The following is a 15488-nucleotide window of genomic DNA, read 5'->3' on the forward strand; positions in this document are numbered from 1 at the left end:
TAGCGTTTTCTAAAAAATCACAATTCAGGTCTATATTCAGATGCTGCTCCAGAGCGTGCCGCAGTGTCAAAAGTGCAGCATGTGCATGCTTAGCCATTCAGAAAAATAAAATTCCCAGTCATCCAGGCGGTTCTGTTTGCATGGTAAATCACAGGCAGTAGCTGAACTCATCTAAAACAATGTGGGGTATTCGATTTGTCAATCCATCCATATTACAGCAAAGCAGGAATGAAATTCTTTCCTTTCCTCTTTCCAGCCATGCTTTCTTGATGTTGCAGTCAGTGCTGTTTTTTCAGACTTAAAACATTAATATATGTGATTTATTTAAATTTTAATCATTACCCGAAAAAAAAAAAAAACGGGTATTTTTCACGTTGAGTACCCAGTTCCGGATTTTCTACCCGTGCCGATCTTTTATAAGAAAGATATTACCACATTGGTAATTGTTGGCCCTGACAAGGATTTAAAAAAAATTAATCTTTAGTTGCGTAGATTCATTATTTGGACGTAGTGAAAATTAATCTGGGGTGGTTCTGGAAAAAAAAAAAAAAAAGATGTTTGTACTTTTCTATGGCAAGTACAGGCAAGTACCCAAGATCGCACATTACAAGAATGATAATTATTTCGAACAGTACATACTCCCCTTAGGTCAGCTAATTAACTTGCCATATTTGTGATATTTTGTTCAGCCATAGTAATTATAGCCAGCTGATGGGTTTCACATGAAACGCAGCCAGTGCCAGCACTAGGATTTATTGAGCCAAAAAACAAAACAAAACAAAAAACAGAACCAAAGCCAAAAACAGCTAAATCTGAAAAAATTATTATTTTTTATTTTCCAACAAAACATATTCTAACGTTATTTGAAGACAGTAGCTAATCAAGTAACAGTATATCCAAACGTTACTAAATCAATTATGTAACAAGATTAATCAGTTTGATTAATTACTCAATTTAGTTCAAAACACATTAATCATACATATCAATTGGATTTTTAAATTAATGTTTCAAGTGCAAAACAAAAGTTAGTATGAAAACATATATATATATATATATATATATATATATATATATATATATATATATATATATATATATATATATAAATTTGCAGACGTAGAGTTTTGAATTCTTTAATTGTGAATTGTTTAATTATAGGGTTTCGCACAACAGTACATTTTTTTGCAAAACTGATTTTTTACCAGCCGTTAGTTAAGGTGAAATTTCGTGAGGGGAACACACTCCAGCATGTACAGCTTGTTCGATGTGGAAATGGAACAGGTTTTAGCCTTTTCGCTAAATCATTTAGTTCCATATCTGTTGTGGCATCATGGCTTGACAACGATATGGGGATGCTGTTTGTGCATTGTGATGTTTTTTTTTTTTTTTTTTTCAGACAGAAAATTCCAAGCAGTAGTTTTAGCATATGTTATAAGCTATAACATTAATATTATGGTTAAATATATAAAATAAATCTCATTATACAGACAGTGCATACCATGGTAAATCGTGGCTATGTTTATTGTATTTTGCCAGTATTGCATGCACAGTTGTGTAACTTACCTATAGAATACAGTGAATTAGCAGTAAAGCTATGGCAAAAAGTTTTGCATCTCCCTGTATAATATATATATATATATATATATATATATATATTATATATATATATATATATATATATATATATATATATATATATATAGACACCTTTCAACTTCACGTTTCTCACATTTTGTCCATTTTTAAATAGCACTTCTTTGGTATCCTCATGTTTCTTTAAAATATGTATTTGCATACCAATTAAATCTTGCTTGAGCAAAATTACATTAAGTGGGGGTGACAAGCCATTTTGCTGGCTAGCTGTAGCTGCTTACAGATATTTTGTCTTGCTATATTTCTACTTATGTGAGCATTGTATCTTATGGTTCTAAATGCAGTGACCCATACTTAGATACCATGAATCTTAACGCTGGCCATGTGCTGCACTTTGACAGGTTCATGTCAATGTCAAAATATCCTTTCCAAAGTTAGGACCATCTTCCTTTGTTAGTCTTATAGAGATTGCTACACATAAAAGGTTGAATCAAATAAACAAATGAGTAAATACATAAATCTCAAACTTTATGACCCAAATTATTTCCATATTCTATTGTGGTTCTTAAAAATAGAGGCGGTGTAAACATCTGTTTTACATAGTATTATAGTTCATGAATCAACTATTTTCGCTAGAATACACCTGTAGCAGGGGAGATCTGTGCTGACTCTGCTGGCGTGTTCACGATGCTGCAGGAAGAGGGCGGCAGTCGTCCAACAACCTCCTGTGAGTCATGGCAGTGACACGGGGAGGTGGGAAAGTGGGTGTGTGGACTTTCCCCCGCTCTAAATGGCTGAGAGTCGGGTCTTGAGGAGATTGTTAGCCCTATAAGTTAACGCTCTGGTGTTTCCTCAGGTCTGCCCTGTGGTCCAGGACGGGGAATCAGCCAGGAGAAAAAGAAAGAGTCTCACAGGGAGACAGTGAGAGCGGGGAACCCTTGGGCAGACCCCAAAGCATTGTAAAAGAGCAGGCTAGTTAGCCGGCAGTGTAGGACGGTGATTCGGGTCGCACGGGTAGCGACGACTGGGATATAGCTGTCAAGTGCAGCACCTTTTCTTTTTAGTTTTGTTACTGTTTTATTTTCCCTGTTTCTTTGTGCCTTCTGTTTTGAATTATTGTTTCGAAGCACCTGCAAGGGCGCCGGTATTGTGTACCATCGCTTGGTATGCCCGTGGTTCTGTTTACCATCGTTGGTAAATCAGACCACGGACCCACAGCGCCATCTGCGGGACAAAAGAAAAAATAGAAACCCGAAATAAAACTGGGCACCTGTGCGGTGTTGCCAAATTCACCTGTCTGTCTCCTGTGTCAGTGAATTACCCACCACCCTTCCACAACACCCTTTACAGCTGAGAACTGCTTGTTGGTTTGTCGCTTTGTCAAACAATGTAATTTAGTTTGATAACTGGAAATGCAAGAAACCAGTGGGTTGAGTGGTTTAAAGCAGGTGTGTTGAAGAGCATATCTACTGGCTGTGATGAGAGGTCATTTCTCAACTCCAGGATCATCCCACTGGTGCTTTGAGATATCAGGTTCACAGAACTTGCAATTATTGCGAGTCAGTAGCTATTGTAGTATGCAAAGAACTGACCAGCCTGCTGCAAAATGCCACAGAGAGAGATCTATATCTGTGCACTGCAGTGTACTAGCTGAAATAGAGCATATGTAATATGTGTGTGTGTGTGTGTGTGTGTGAGAGAGAGACTCTGGGATTAAGAAAAGTTTAATGGCATTCTACCATGATAAATTAATTTTACCTTTTTGTTTCTTCAGCAGGGTACTGCAAATCAATAGGTATATCACAGGTATTGTTTTTAACTTCACTGTTTTTAGCCACTCTATTTAGCATTTGCATAGTAGTTTAAGGTTGGGAGTATGACAACCTACTTGCAAAAACACTTAGTTCTCACAGGGAACTGGAATTTTGACATATGCACTTTTGCATAAATGGTAGAAGCCGTTAAAAAGTGTGACAAGAACAGCCTAATAGTTAATAGCTGATGGATTTGAGCTTTTGAAGGGTCACCTACAAGAATGTTAAATCAAAGCCTGTTAAGTACATTTATTGTACTGCATGGCACTATTATGTTTAAAGCACTCTGCAAGTAAAAAAATGTCTGTCTTAACCATAATTAGGAAGCAAATTGGCCAAGCAGGCTTTTGTGGTTTGTTAATTGTGTTCTGTTCTATCCAGATCCATTTTCGGTTTTATAAAAACGCTGTGACAAAAAAAAGGAAAATGAATCTTTCTTAAAAAAAAAAAAAAAATGTAAAGTCATTAATGTGCTGCAAAAAAGATTTTTTTGTACTAAATACAAGGCTCTGATAAAATGTATACAGCACGAGTGATGTTCATTTTTCTGTTTTATTAAGCATTCCGTTTGGGGAGCATATAATTGTCATTCATTTGCTGCTGCTGCTACTTCACTTGCTAATATCTCAAAAATCATTTCAGATACAAACTTCATATATCAGTGTTATGGAAACACCTCTGGGCAAATCTAATGGCACCCTTCTCCTGTGACCTAAAGGGCTCACATGTTGTGGCCATGTGCATTTTTGGTTTCTGGATGATGAGACCTAACTTGGTTGGGGTAACTCTTGTGACTTAGTTTTTTAGATTGCATCAAAAAAAAAGGGGGGGGGGGGCTTGTTACCAGGAGGTTCCCAGTTCAATGTGTGTGACCCTGAGCAAGTTACTTCACCTCCTTGTGCTCCGTCCTTTGGACGAGACGTAAAACCGAGGTCCTGTTGTAAGGGACTCTGCAGCAATAGTTGTGATACGTAGTTCACACCCTAGTCTCTAAGTCATTTTGGATAAAAGCGTCTGCTATATGACTCATTAATAAGGTCTAAATAAATGTCTAATGTATAAGCTGATTGTACTTTGTTGTCAGGACAAACAAAAACATTCTCTTGTTGTCAGTCTAGGTTAGTTTGCTACCATGTTCTTCTTGTTACTCTTTTGTAATGTTTGATTCAGTTGGTTTTATTATATTGAATTCTTGTTTTGCAGTGGACTACAGTGCACTGACAACACATATCTTCAGTTGTACATGTTATCCTTTCCACACCTTTTTTTAAAGATTGCTTTATAAAACACAGAAATTGATATATTACCTGACATGCTTTGTGATTTTTTCTTTGGCAGTCGTCATCTTTTATGAAACTGGACTTGCGAGAGGATACGTATGTACAAATGTTTCAAGTAAACAAAAGGAAATCATGTTTTAATGTGAATTAAAGACGATTGAAATACAACTTTACATATTCATTTTTCATTCTATTTTCATTGTTTTATTTAATGTATAACTTTCCCAATTTCTCAAAGAAATCATGTTTTGTGATTATAGGGTTGAAGTGCATGAATTCAATATTGCACTAGCCTACTATAAAAGTACAGCTACCGTTGCTGTTTTTTATTTATTTATTGACATTGAGAAAGTACTTCTGCACAATTTATATGCAACCACTTTTTTTTTCTACCTGCAGTGCGTTTGCTGTCAGACTGCCTCTGTCTCATTGAAGAGTGCATCAGCCAGTGCCAGACAGCCTACAAAGAGTCCACAAAGCTCCTGGTACTTGTAAATATGCTCAGGGTTGCAAGTAAAATAGTGTAAATGTTAAACTACTGCACAGAGTACAGATGCAATGCTTGAGCACAGCAGAATTAATCATCAGGATACATCTTGATTGGCGGGGTTTCCATCGTCTTCACAATGTGCTGTAGCACACACACATCACACATTCCTTACGCTTAGGAAGTGCTCGGCCAAAACATGGTACAATATAAAAGGGTAGGTAAATTGCCTTTGTACACTTAAAAGCTGTACATACTGACCAAAAACTGTTTTTCTTTTTTTTTTGCAGGTATACGTCCAAAAGTCTTACCTTTTTTTTTTTTTTTTTTATTAACAGCTGAGATCTGCTGGAAGGAGCCCTGGCAAGCTTCATGGACCAAATATGAAAAACTAAGCATGCAGTACGAGAGGTTTAGAGACCTTCGCTTCGTGTTTTTTTTTATTATTTTTTTCATTTCACACCATTTATTCAATGCTAAAAATGATTGCCATTTGACTCATAAAATGACAGTGTTTTATATTTTAATTGTGTATAAAAAATACTGAAGCAACTGCAAATTTAAAAAAATGCAGCCCATTGCAATTAATAAATAAATAACAAACCCTTTGCAAAGCACAGAAAGATATATTTTTCATCCTTTACACTTTTGTTATCTTCAAGTTTAGTCATTAGATCACTGATTGCTTTAAGCCTAAACTTTTCTGTTCCTTAGCAGTAAGATGCAATTGATTGTACGCAAGCCTTAAGTAACATCATGGGTACGTACTGTACCAAGGACAACAAAAATCACATTTCACCCATTAGAATGTGCTGTGTACCATCCATGTATACTGCATTGTTGCCTAAATACAGTGACCTACTTCAACCCTTTGATTAGATTTGATTAGTTTATACATTGAGTGAATCCTTAAACCATGAAATACACATACTTTCTTCCCGTTAACTGTGCAATATCCTGCAGTGGGATAATGCTGGTGGAGGCTTGTGTTTGGGAGTCGAGACATTTAGTTTGAACACAGCGGAGCCCATCAGCCATGTCACGTGATTGTCTGCAGTCTACAGACAGTAACAGCGCACTCGATGGCCTCCCTCTAAAGTGGTGGCAGAGTTAAAGTGTGTAACGTTAAAGAGACAGAGCTCTGGTACATCCCAATAAGTTTCCCTTCACTGTCAATCGCTCCTGATCTTTATTGGCGTAGCATTGAAGATGTAATAGTTCATTGTACTCCTGGTGCAAATATGACTCCAGCTTGTACTCTCCAAGTACTTGAGGTTTCCCTCTCTCATTTATTTATTTATTCTTTTTTCCTCCAATAGCTTACCAACTACCATGTCAAGTCCCTGCTGTATCATTTTTGGTTGTGGCTCTTCCTCCAGTGAGAAATCCAGCCGTAGTGAGGAAGAGGAGCCAATGGACATTGAGCCTGAGCCCCTAGCAGAACAGGCTACAGTAGGTCCTGGACCAAGGGGTGGTGGATTTCAGCCACTCTACGATTGGACCCCCCTAACAACATCCATCCTCAAATTCCGTATTTTTCTAGCACCCCAGGAACCAGGGGGAACACAATTGGATTGACCCCAATTGACTTCTTCCAGTTGTACATCGCTGGTGACTTTTTTGAGAATTTGGTTATTCAGACCAATTTGTATGCCCAGCAATACATGACACAATATGAGGACAACCTGGGGTGATATTCTAGGGTGTGCAAATGTCCCCACTAATCTAACAGAAATGAAAAAGTTCTGGGGTTTATCTCTTCTGATGGGACTAGTGAATAAACCTAGAATTGATTTATATTGGTCCACTAACCCTGTTCACGCTTGCCCAATTTTCCCTGCCACCATGAGCCGGGACAGGTTCCAATTAATTTTACAATTTTTACACTATAATGCCAATTCTAATGCTCTCCTGAGGGACCATCCTCAATTTGACAGACTCCTCAAATTGTGTCCCCTTCTCGATCACCTACAGAATACATTTGAAGAGACCTATTCACCTGGCAAACATGAATCTGTGGATTCATGTTTCTATTTAAGGGGAGGTTCATTTTTAAACAGTATATTCTAATGAAACGTGCCCGTTATGGCATTAAACTCAATAAACTGTGTAAGAGCTCCACTGGGTACACATCGGTTCAGAGTGTACACAGGGAAGGAATCAAGTCGTGTTCATGTACATTTCTGTGTGCACGTTTAAGCCACAGAGTTTATTTGACGACAGTATATTGTATAATGATGATGATGATGCTTGTCAAAATCATACTGTAAATCTAACATCTTGAAATGCAACCTTTTGCAAGTTAGGTAGGCTACTGATTATATGCACAGCGGCACATGAGTGCACAGGAAGAAAAAAAGTAATTGTTTTAAATGCAGACTATAGTTTTATTGAAAATATATAACTACTTAAAAATATAATTTTTATATAAAAAAAATAAACTGTACAAAATTGTTTGCTAATTAAGGCTTGTAATAAAAGAAAGCTGGAGTATAGCTTTATAAGGCTATTGCTGTAAAGGTCAAGAGAGAACGAATGGTCAGATAATTTTATTTATTTGTTTGGGAACGTCATTGTTAAGGTCCATGTGCGTCTGCGTTTGTGAATTTGTAAACTAAATGTGCACCAGTGCTGAACAAAGAACAATACATCTGGTACCTGAAAAGAAAAATCAACAAAAGCTCTGAGTGTCTCCGTATTCTTGTTGTGCGAGGTAGACATGGTGCTCCAACGTGTGGTCCGTTACACATAGGCTGCCATACATAAAGTATAAATATAATTCACACCTGCCAGCGCTACAAAAGTGTTAGAACAACTTTGTTCAATCACGGAGTACCTTGTCTTGGAACCTTGGGACCTCTGGGCGTGCAGAGTCACAATCCCGGTACCTCTAGTTAAAAATCTCATAAAATGCTTTATTTTTAAATTCTCAACACAATTGTATCACGTCTGAAAATGATTGTGTATGTGCTAAAGAGAGACAGTCTGCTGCCACCTTTGTAGCCTACTTTACGATATTAGCCTGAGTGCCTTTAATTAAGATTACACTGCAAGCTGCAACTGTACTGTTGTTTTTTATACATAAATGAGCTTACTTTATTTGAAAAACGCCATGAACGATACAAGCAATTTCTTACACTACTTGGTTTGATTAAATGAGTAGTACACAACAAAATATGAAAGCTGAACATTAATTTCAAACAAAGAACAACAACTTTTTAATAAAAAAATATATATATATATATATATATATATATATATATATATATATATATATATATATATATTGTAGCCTACTTCAATAGGAACATTAGCCTGCTATATTATATTAAACCAAAACATTAAAAAATAATAACTTACTATTTGGTTATCTGTCTTTTTGTCCTAAATCACAGCATCCTGCGAGTCATTCAAAGTAGATAAAGTAATTGTTAATGAAAAATGTATGTTTAACTCTGCAAATCAAATACGTATTTGTTTGTTCAACTTGATCTCCCTCTGATTTATTTTGTAATATTAATCAAAAGTCAGCAAAGCATTCGCTCAGTCAATTAAAAGTTCACTATTTATTTCAAAAGGTGTAATGTTTACATTTCTATTTCGGGTTGTGATAATAACTTAACACTATATCCTGCACCAAAATATTGTGTACCAAATAAAACAACTATTCAAAACACCAATACTGACATAAAGTTGGAATAAGAGTTCTTAAATTAAAATTTAAAAATGTGAATGCACATCTAAAGAGACATGTGCCATTTTGGGTTTAAACAGCATGCTTCCACACCTAGTAACTATCCACACACTACTGCAAATTTCACCTTTTCAGGCTCAACAATGGTGCTACAAACAGATGGATTTGATGAGCCATGTTAACTTAAAATATTTATGCAATCCTAAAATAATTAGCTTTTTCAGACCTTAGACCTTATACATTTTATAATGCATGATCAAACAAAAGCTTGCATAAAACAACACAACTACACGATCGTTGTGCATTTACAGAATATAATACTGTATACTGGCTAAGTGCACAACAGTGTTTTTATTGATGGAGGTGTTGAATGCATCACATGTATATGTGGCAAACAAACAACAATGGGTAAAAGAAAACGATTGGTGTTCTTTTTCATGCTCTTTGACAAACCCTCCCCTGGAGCTCTGACTTTGACTTTATCCCTGTTTATAATTATTTCCAGTAAACGAAATAGGAAAAACTGTTTTTGATGTATGCATTTGTTTTTTGTTCACAGGGGATGATTTGTTTTGAATCTGTTGGCTAAGCAGGCTCTTCAGTACCATGATCAGAAAGCACAAAGGAGGAGCTCATGGCTATAGATGATGCCAGCAAAGACTTCAGCATTTAACAGTGTTTCTGAATGTAAAATGTTAAGGGATAATAACACTGACTACAGTCATGGCCCTATGCAAGCTTCCCTACAAAGCTTAGCCAACCACCTCAGAATCAGCCTAAACCAAAGAAGACTAATTATGCCACATTATAATCAGATTAAACCATGTCACTACTGTTGACTGCCATTACAGTTCATAAATGGAAACTAAGTAATGTATTTTAAAACCTATAAAAGTAAATAACAACATAACATGATTATTTTGCTTGCTTGCACTTTTTGTAGAACAGGTCATTTCCTCTGGGTTTACCATGTGAAATTTCCTTTTTTTTTTTCTCGATTGGAGGGCCTAAGAGAATAGCACATTTTCTTTAAGATGTGTTCAGAGCCAGCACAAGAGACAGGGATACTGTTCCTAATGACAGCTTCTCTGAATCCTATAAGCTTGAGGATTTATTAGGCAACATCAAACAACAGGTGTCTGCAGAAGTGGCTTAGTTAAGTCTGTTGGAGTCTCTCAGGACAGACTTTGTTACTTAATGGAATGCAAGAAAACCTTGACTGTAAACATCTGATCATAATCAGTCTGTGGCTGATTTCAAATGCTTTGAAAATGATCTCTGTTTTTCACGGTTTGTTTTGTAATCATTGTACATTTACAGTTGTATTTCAACAGACTGTAGAATGTGCCTTGCAGGCACTGAAACAAGACAAAATTAATAAGCGGAACAAAAAAAGACAGCTACCAAGAACAGGCTTTTGTATGCAAAGTACCTGCAGTGCCTATGAGTGTAATAATTAAAGATGTGAAATGTTAATCAGATTCCCAAACCACCATCAGGCCATATGCATGGTCAAAGGAGAAATCATTTTATTCTGGTGCTATTTTTTTTTTTTTTTTTTTTGCAATCAATAACACAGCAGTGACCTTACCAGTAACTGACAACAATTCCAGAAGGACGTAATTCTTTCTTTTATTTCTAGGTTATAGCGATGGGTGGCAGGTATGCAGGTCAGTGTGACAGTTACCAGGACTTAGGCACTCAGCAGGAGCTCATGGCCTTTGCCCTCACACATTGCCCTCCAGATGCCATCAGTCTCTGCCAGCAGCTCTCTACAGACTCAGGTGGGTCTCAATAATGATAAACGCAAAGGGGCACAGCTTTGGCAGTCAACCCTTTGTATGGGTGACATGCTACAAGTCCCCTTCAGTGAGCCATGAGTAGATTTAGCATTTGCATTTTCATGGATGTCAAGTCTCAAGGTTTACTCGTGAAAGTCTCACGGCCGTGCAATCGATTCTCACGTTTGTGTCTGTTTACAAGGCTGCAAAACCATTTATAACAAGCGTATTATTTCATTTGGGGGGGGGGGGGGGGGGGGGGGGGGGGGGGGGGGGGGGGGGTCACCATGAAGAGGTGTACATTACCATTCTATATTCCTGTAGCTGCTACACAAACTCCTTCCTTAGTCCAAAGATAGAATTCCTTTGTTGCCTCAAACTGACGGTTTGTTTGCATGAGCCTTCTGTGTTTCTGTACACAACATATCACTACTCGGACAGAGACAAAGGAGAGGCTTTCAGACTGTCACTGTCTTGTTCACGCAGAAGTTACCACAGAAATAAAGAGAAATGGACATCAATGAGAATTTAATTATTAAAGTTGAAAAATATAATGTTCTTTATGATGCCAGTGTTAGTGGTTATAAAGACAATAAAAATAAAGATGCCACATGGTAAGAAATAACAGAACAATTGAAAATTGATGATATGTCTGTCTCCCTTTATTTCACCTTAATTTTAGTCAAAGTGACGGGGAGCACCACACACTGGTTTTGTATTTCTGTAAAATTATGCTTTTTTCTATTAATAATGTTGACTAATAATAATAATCACATTCACACACTAACTGAAGATTTTATTAAAACTAAAAATCAATAAAACAGTATATTAAACTAATTCTCAGTATTTACAAAGAAATATGTGTAGATATGTTCTTTTTTAAAATAATTTTCATGTTAAAACAGATCACATATAAACAACCACTGTTAAATGTCATTTTGTTTTAGTGTGTGGTGCACTCAGACTATTTATTTGTTTTATTTATTTTAATTAGTCTCCACAAAAGGAGTAAGAGCAGAGTATTTTCTTTTCATGACTGACCGCCGGCACCCCCCCCCCCCCCCCCCCCAAGGTTTTTCAGTAGGGGTCTCACTAGTATGAACACTTAGAGGTTGACATGCCTGCATTTCTTAGTATTCTGGTTATAGTGCATATACAGGGGTTTCTACACCAAGATTTAGCACACAAATTTGTATAAATAGGATGTCCATCATTTTAACTATATGAAATGCATTCCAAGCATCAAATCAGTTTGTTTCTGCCTACCAGTGGTCACCATAAAACATTGGCAGTGTTATATCTTGTGTTCCTAGTTTTTTTGTTTTGTTTTTGTCCAACACCTGTAGATATTAGATTGATATTAACAAAAATGTATACAGTATACTGTTGCTACATGTGGACCAATAATATGGGGTATTACAAATGCTACAGACAGCTTTTGAAAAGTTAATTTACTGAAAATTTGTGACTGATTAAACATTCCTTAAAAATGTGTCCTCAGTCTAGATTCAATCCATAATTTATTATTAATCAATTTTTTCCATATAATTGCCTGCATATGGTGCATAATCCCCTTTGGTTCATTTTTAATTTGATTTTGTAATATAAACTGAGTGATCACGTGCTTGTAAGTTTTGTTTTATTTAAGAATCTGACGTATTTTCCGAGTGATTGAAAAAAACATTAGTCTCACCATATGATTACCATAATTATTCATCTTACTGTAGGGAAGAAAAACAAAACAAGAACACAATTGAAAAATAAATGCCTAAATAGTAGTGTAACTGTTTGTACTGTTCTTTATTATATCTTTTTGTGCTTTTGTATTTCTGTTAACAGGTCCTGTACCAAGCAGGGAACTACCAAATTGATCCTTCGCAGACTGAAGATACCCATAATAATTATGGACAAGATTCCCCACTGGTCAGACCACATGGTTTTCAACTAGTAAATCTGTAGAACTGAAATACTCTCTATCCCTAATCCATTTCTTATTTAAATTTGCCAGGTGGCAACTGTGGCAGTGCAGAGCCCTATAAATAAAGTGCTGGGGTTTATCTGCGTTGGTGGTGGTTGGCAGTGATGGGGTTAATTCCTCTCCCTGCCAAATATATGTGAGAATGTGGCTGTCCTAAATTAGATAATTGGTGCCAATTGGGAACAGCCACATGATATGGACCGTGAAGCTCCATTATAGAGAGGACTGCCAGGGAGCTGGTAACAAAACAGCTTAGCTGTCCCAGTCCTTTAGTTAGGGAAACTCAAGTTTAGTTAGTATAATGAATAACGAAAGCATGTAGGAAAACACTAAACTACAATTTCTGTGTCTTGGTCACCTATTTAAAGGATGCCAACCTAGCCATGGCTAGGGGTTATATCACACTACCCATAATAATATTTAAATTCAACCTGGATAGCTACTGACAATCATGGAAACAAGACACAAGCTTACAGAAAGTTACAGAAAGACCATTGGTTATGGAGGCTATCGAATTGTTACGATCTGGTTTAATGTGACGTAAACCTGGATTTGTTTACCAGTTCAGAGGAAAAGCAAACCACTTATTGGAAACACAAATTTAACTTGTATTCCCAGGTATATCATATGACATTACTCTAGATTTGTTTAGAATGTTCTACCAATTCACAGCAAAAGCAAACCATTTATTGGAAACACAAATTGAACTTGTATTCCCAGGTATATCATTTTGATTGCACTGTATTTGCCTTTTGAACACTGACCTATGCGCAGAATTACTCATTGATTTTTTTTGTCTCCTGTAGCCTCTTCATTTAATAGTACCTAGTTTGTCAAGAATATTAGCCAACAAAATACCTTTTTTGTTCTGTGCTGCTTTTTTTATAGGCAAGAACATGGTGGTCTTAGAAGAATAAACTCTTCAATAACTTTTTAAAATGGTTGTCATTTCAAACTCATGTTTACTGCTTCCTTGCTGGTTGCTACAACAGTCAGTTGACTCTGCATTGGTACTTCACATTGACTTGAACCAGCGTTATAGTCTCTTGAGTCAAAATATCTTAGAGAAGCTCCAACTGGGGTTGGTGAACCAATAAAAACATACTTGTTGCAAGACCCCTAATTATGGGTTTATTTTTACTCTTTACCTTGACAACTGTTCAAACGGACGCCATATAAATTGGCCTAAAGAAGATGACAGGTATGTATCAGGAAATAAAGTAAACCAAACTGATGTACCTGTGTCGTAAGGATATGAGATTTTCTAGACCTTGGTAAAAACTTTTTTGCCCTTCAGATTGTGGTTCATAGCTTTCCTGCAAAATTAGATTCACTTCCTGAAGCAACATTCTAGTAGAATGTGTGTTTGGTTTTCAGCAATGATTTCACTTTGAAGGAACTATTGTTGCTTTAATAACGATGGACTATAATATCAGATATTGGAAATGGTTTACATTTATAGGGTCTGGCGATTGGTCGGCTCTCGGGTTACAAAGACTTGCTGCTGATGATTTATCTTGTACTCTTTCATTTATTTATTTTTATTTTATAAAGGAAACCACACTCATCTACATGGCTAAGGTGTTCTTAAGTGTTGAATCATAACTGGTGAATAACAAACTAAAATATCATTCCGTAGGGTCTATTTAGTACATGATTCCTATTATGCATAAAGATTGAACAGAAAGCAAGCTTTTTGACATCCCCTGTCTTGATCATTTAAACATGCTTACCACTTTCTGTGAGAAATCTGGGTACACTCCTAATTCTTTCAGCAGTAGGAGAGTATACATGTCATCCTTAAGCTCTGTTGTAGTTCAGGAAGCAAAACAGAAATGTAACAGTTATACACGTGGCTCAGTTGGTCAAGGCACATCTGTGTTATGTGCAACGGAAGTCATACAATCAGGGGCACACAGGTTTGCATCCTGGCTGTGCAAAGTTCCTAGTAATTGGAGATTTCACAGAGAATTGTATTGACTGTATTGTTCATCGTGCTATAGGGGACCCTACTGGCAAGGCATCCAGTGAGCTTAAGCATACACCTGTAGGACATGCCTTTGCCTTCTAGGGGCTGTTAGCTTGCCAAAACCAACTTTCAAGCCCCTGGGTGTAAAGAGGCAATACATTTGTTCTTGGGACTGGAGGAAGCCCACTGATCTTTCGTTCTTCTGAGCTGTTGTGGTTGAGCTGCCCTTCTTAATTGGGAAGGAAGACATTTAAACAGGAATAGCAAGATAAATAAGAGGTGAACTTTAACAGTATTTTAAAGATATAAGTGTACCTGGATAGTGCAAATGATATTATTTATTGAATCTTTTAAATTACATTTTTAAAATATATTGTTTGTGAATAATGTACTATTGTGCATTTGGAATGTTACCGTGTGTTGCTACAACTGTTTATGTAAGGTGTGTGTATTGTTTTATTTTATTTTTTATTTTTTACATTTTGACCACTTTTAAATTGGACCTCTCAGAACTACATTTCCCATCATCCTCCTACTCACTGGTAAATCCACCTGTTATTTATGTAAGCAGGAGGATGATGGAAAATGTAGTTCTGTGAGGTTCATTCGAGTACATGTGAAGCCATCTTGAGGCAGGGAATGTAATTTAAAAGTTTTAAAAATATAGACTGCTTACTTGACTTTATTTTAAAGAGTTAAAGAAGGCGTGCATTATATCCCTGTTAATAATTAATTAATATTCATTGTTAATTTTTTTTATGATTTATATATAATGAAAATATGTGTTGAAATGTGTGTTTGCATCACAAAGTGCTCCTTACTGTTTTGTATGTGCAACAGTTATTCAGGCTGTGTAACTAAGAACATGAAATGTATATTTATTAGCTGTCTT

General features: G+C 36.4%; 1 pseudogene; it reads left to right on the forward strand.

The window, feature by feature from the left end:
* Window positions 1-15488, forward strand: part of LOC121317738 — a 213010-nt pseudogene that overhangs the window by 81190 nt on the left and 116332 nt on the right.

This window comes from Polyodon spathula, chromosome 6 (assembly GCF_017654505.1).
Source record: "Polyodon spathula isolate WHYD16114869_AA chromosome 6, ASM1765450v1, whole genome shotgun sequence".
NCBI lineage: Eukaryota > Metazoa > Chordata > Actinopteri > Acipenseriformes > Polyodontidae > Polyodon > Polyodon spathula.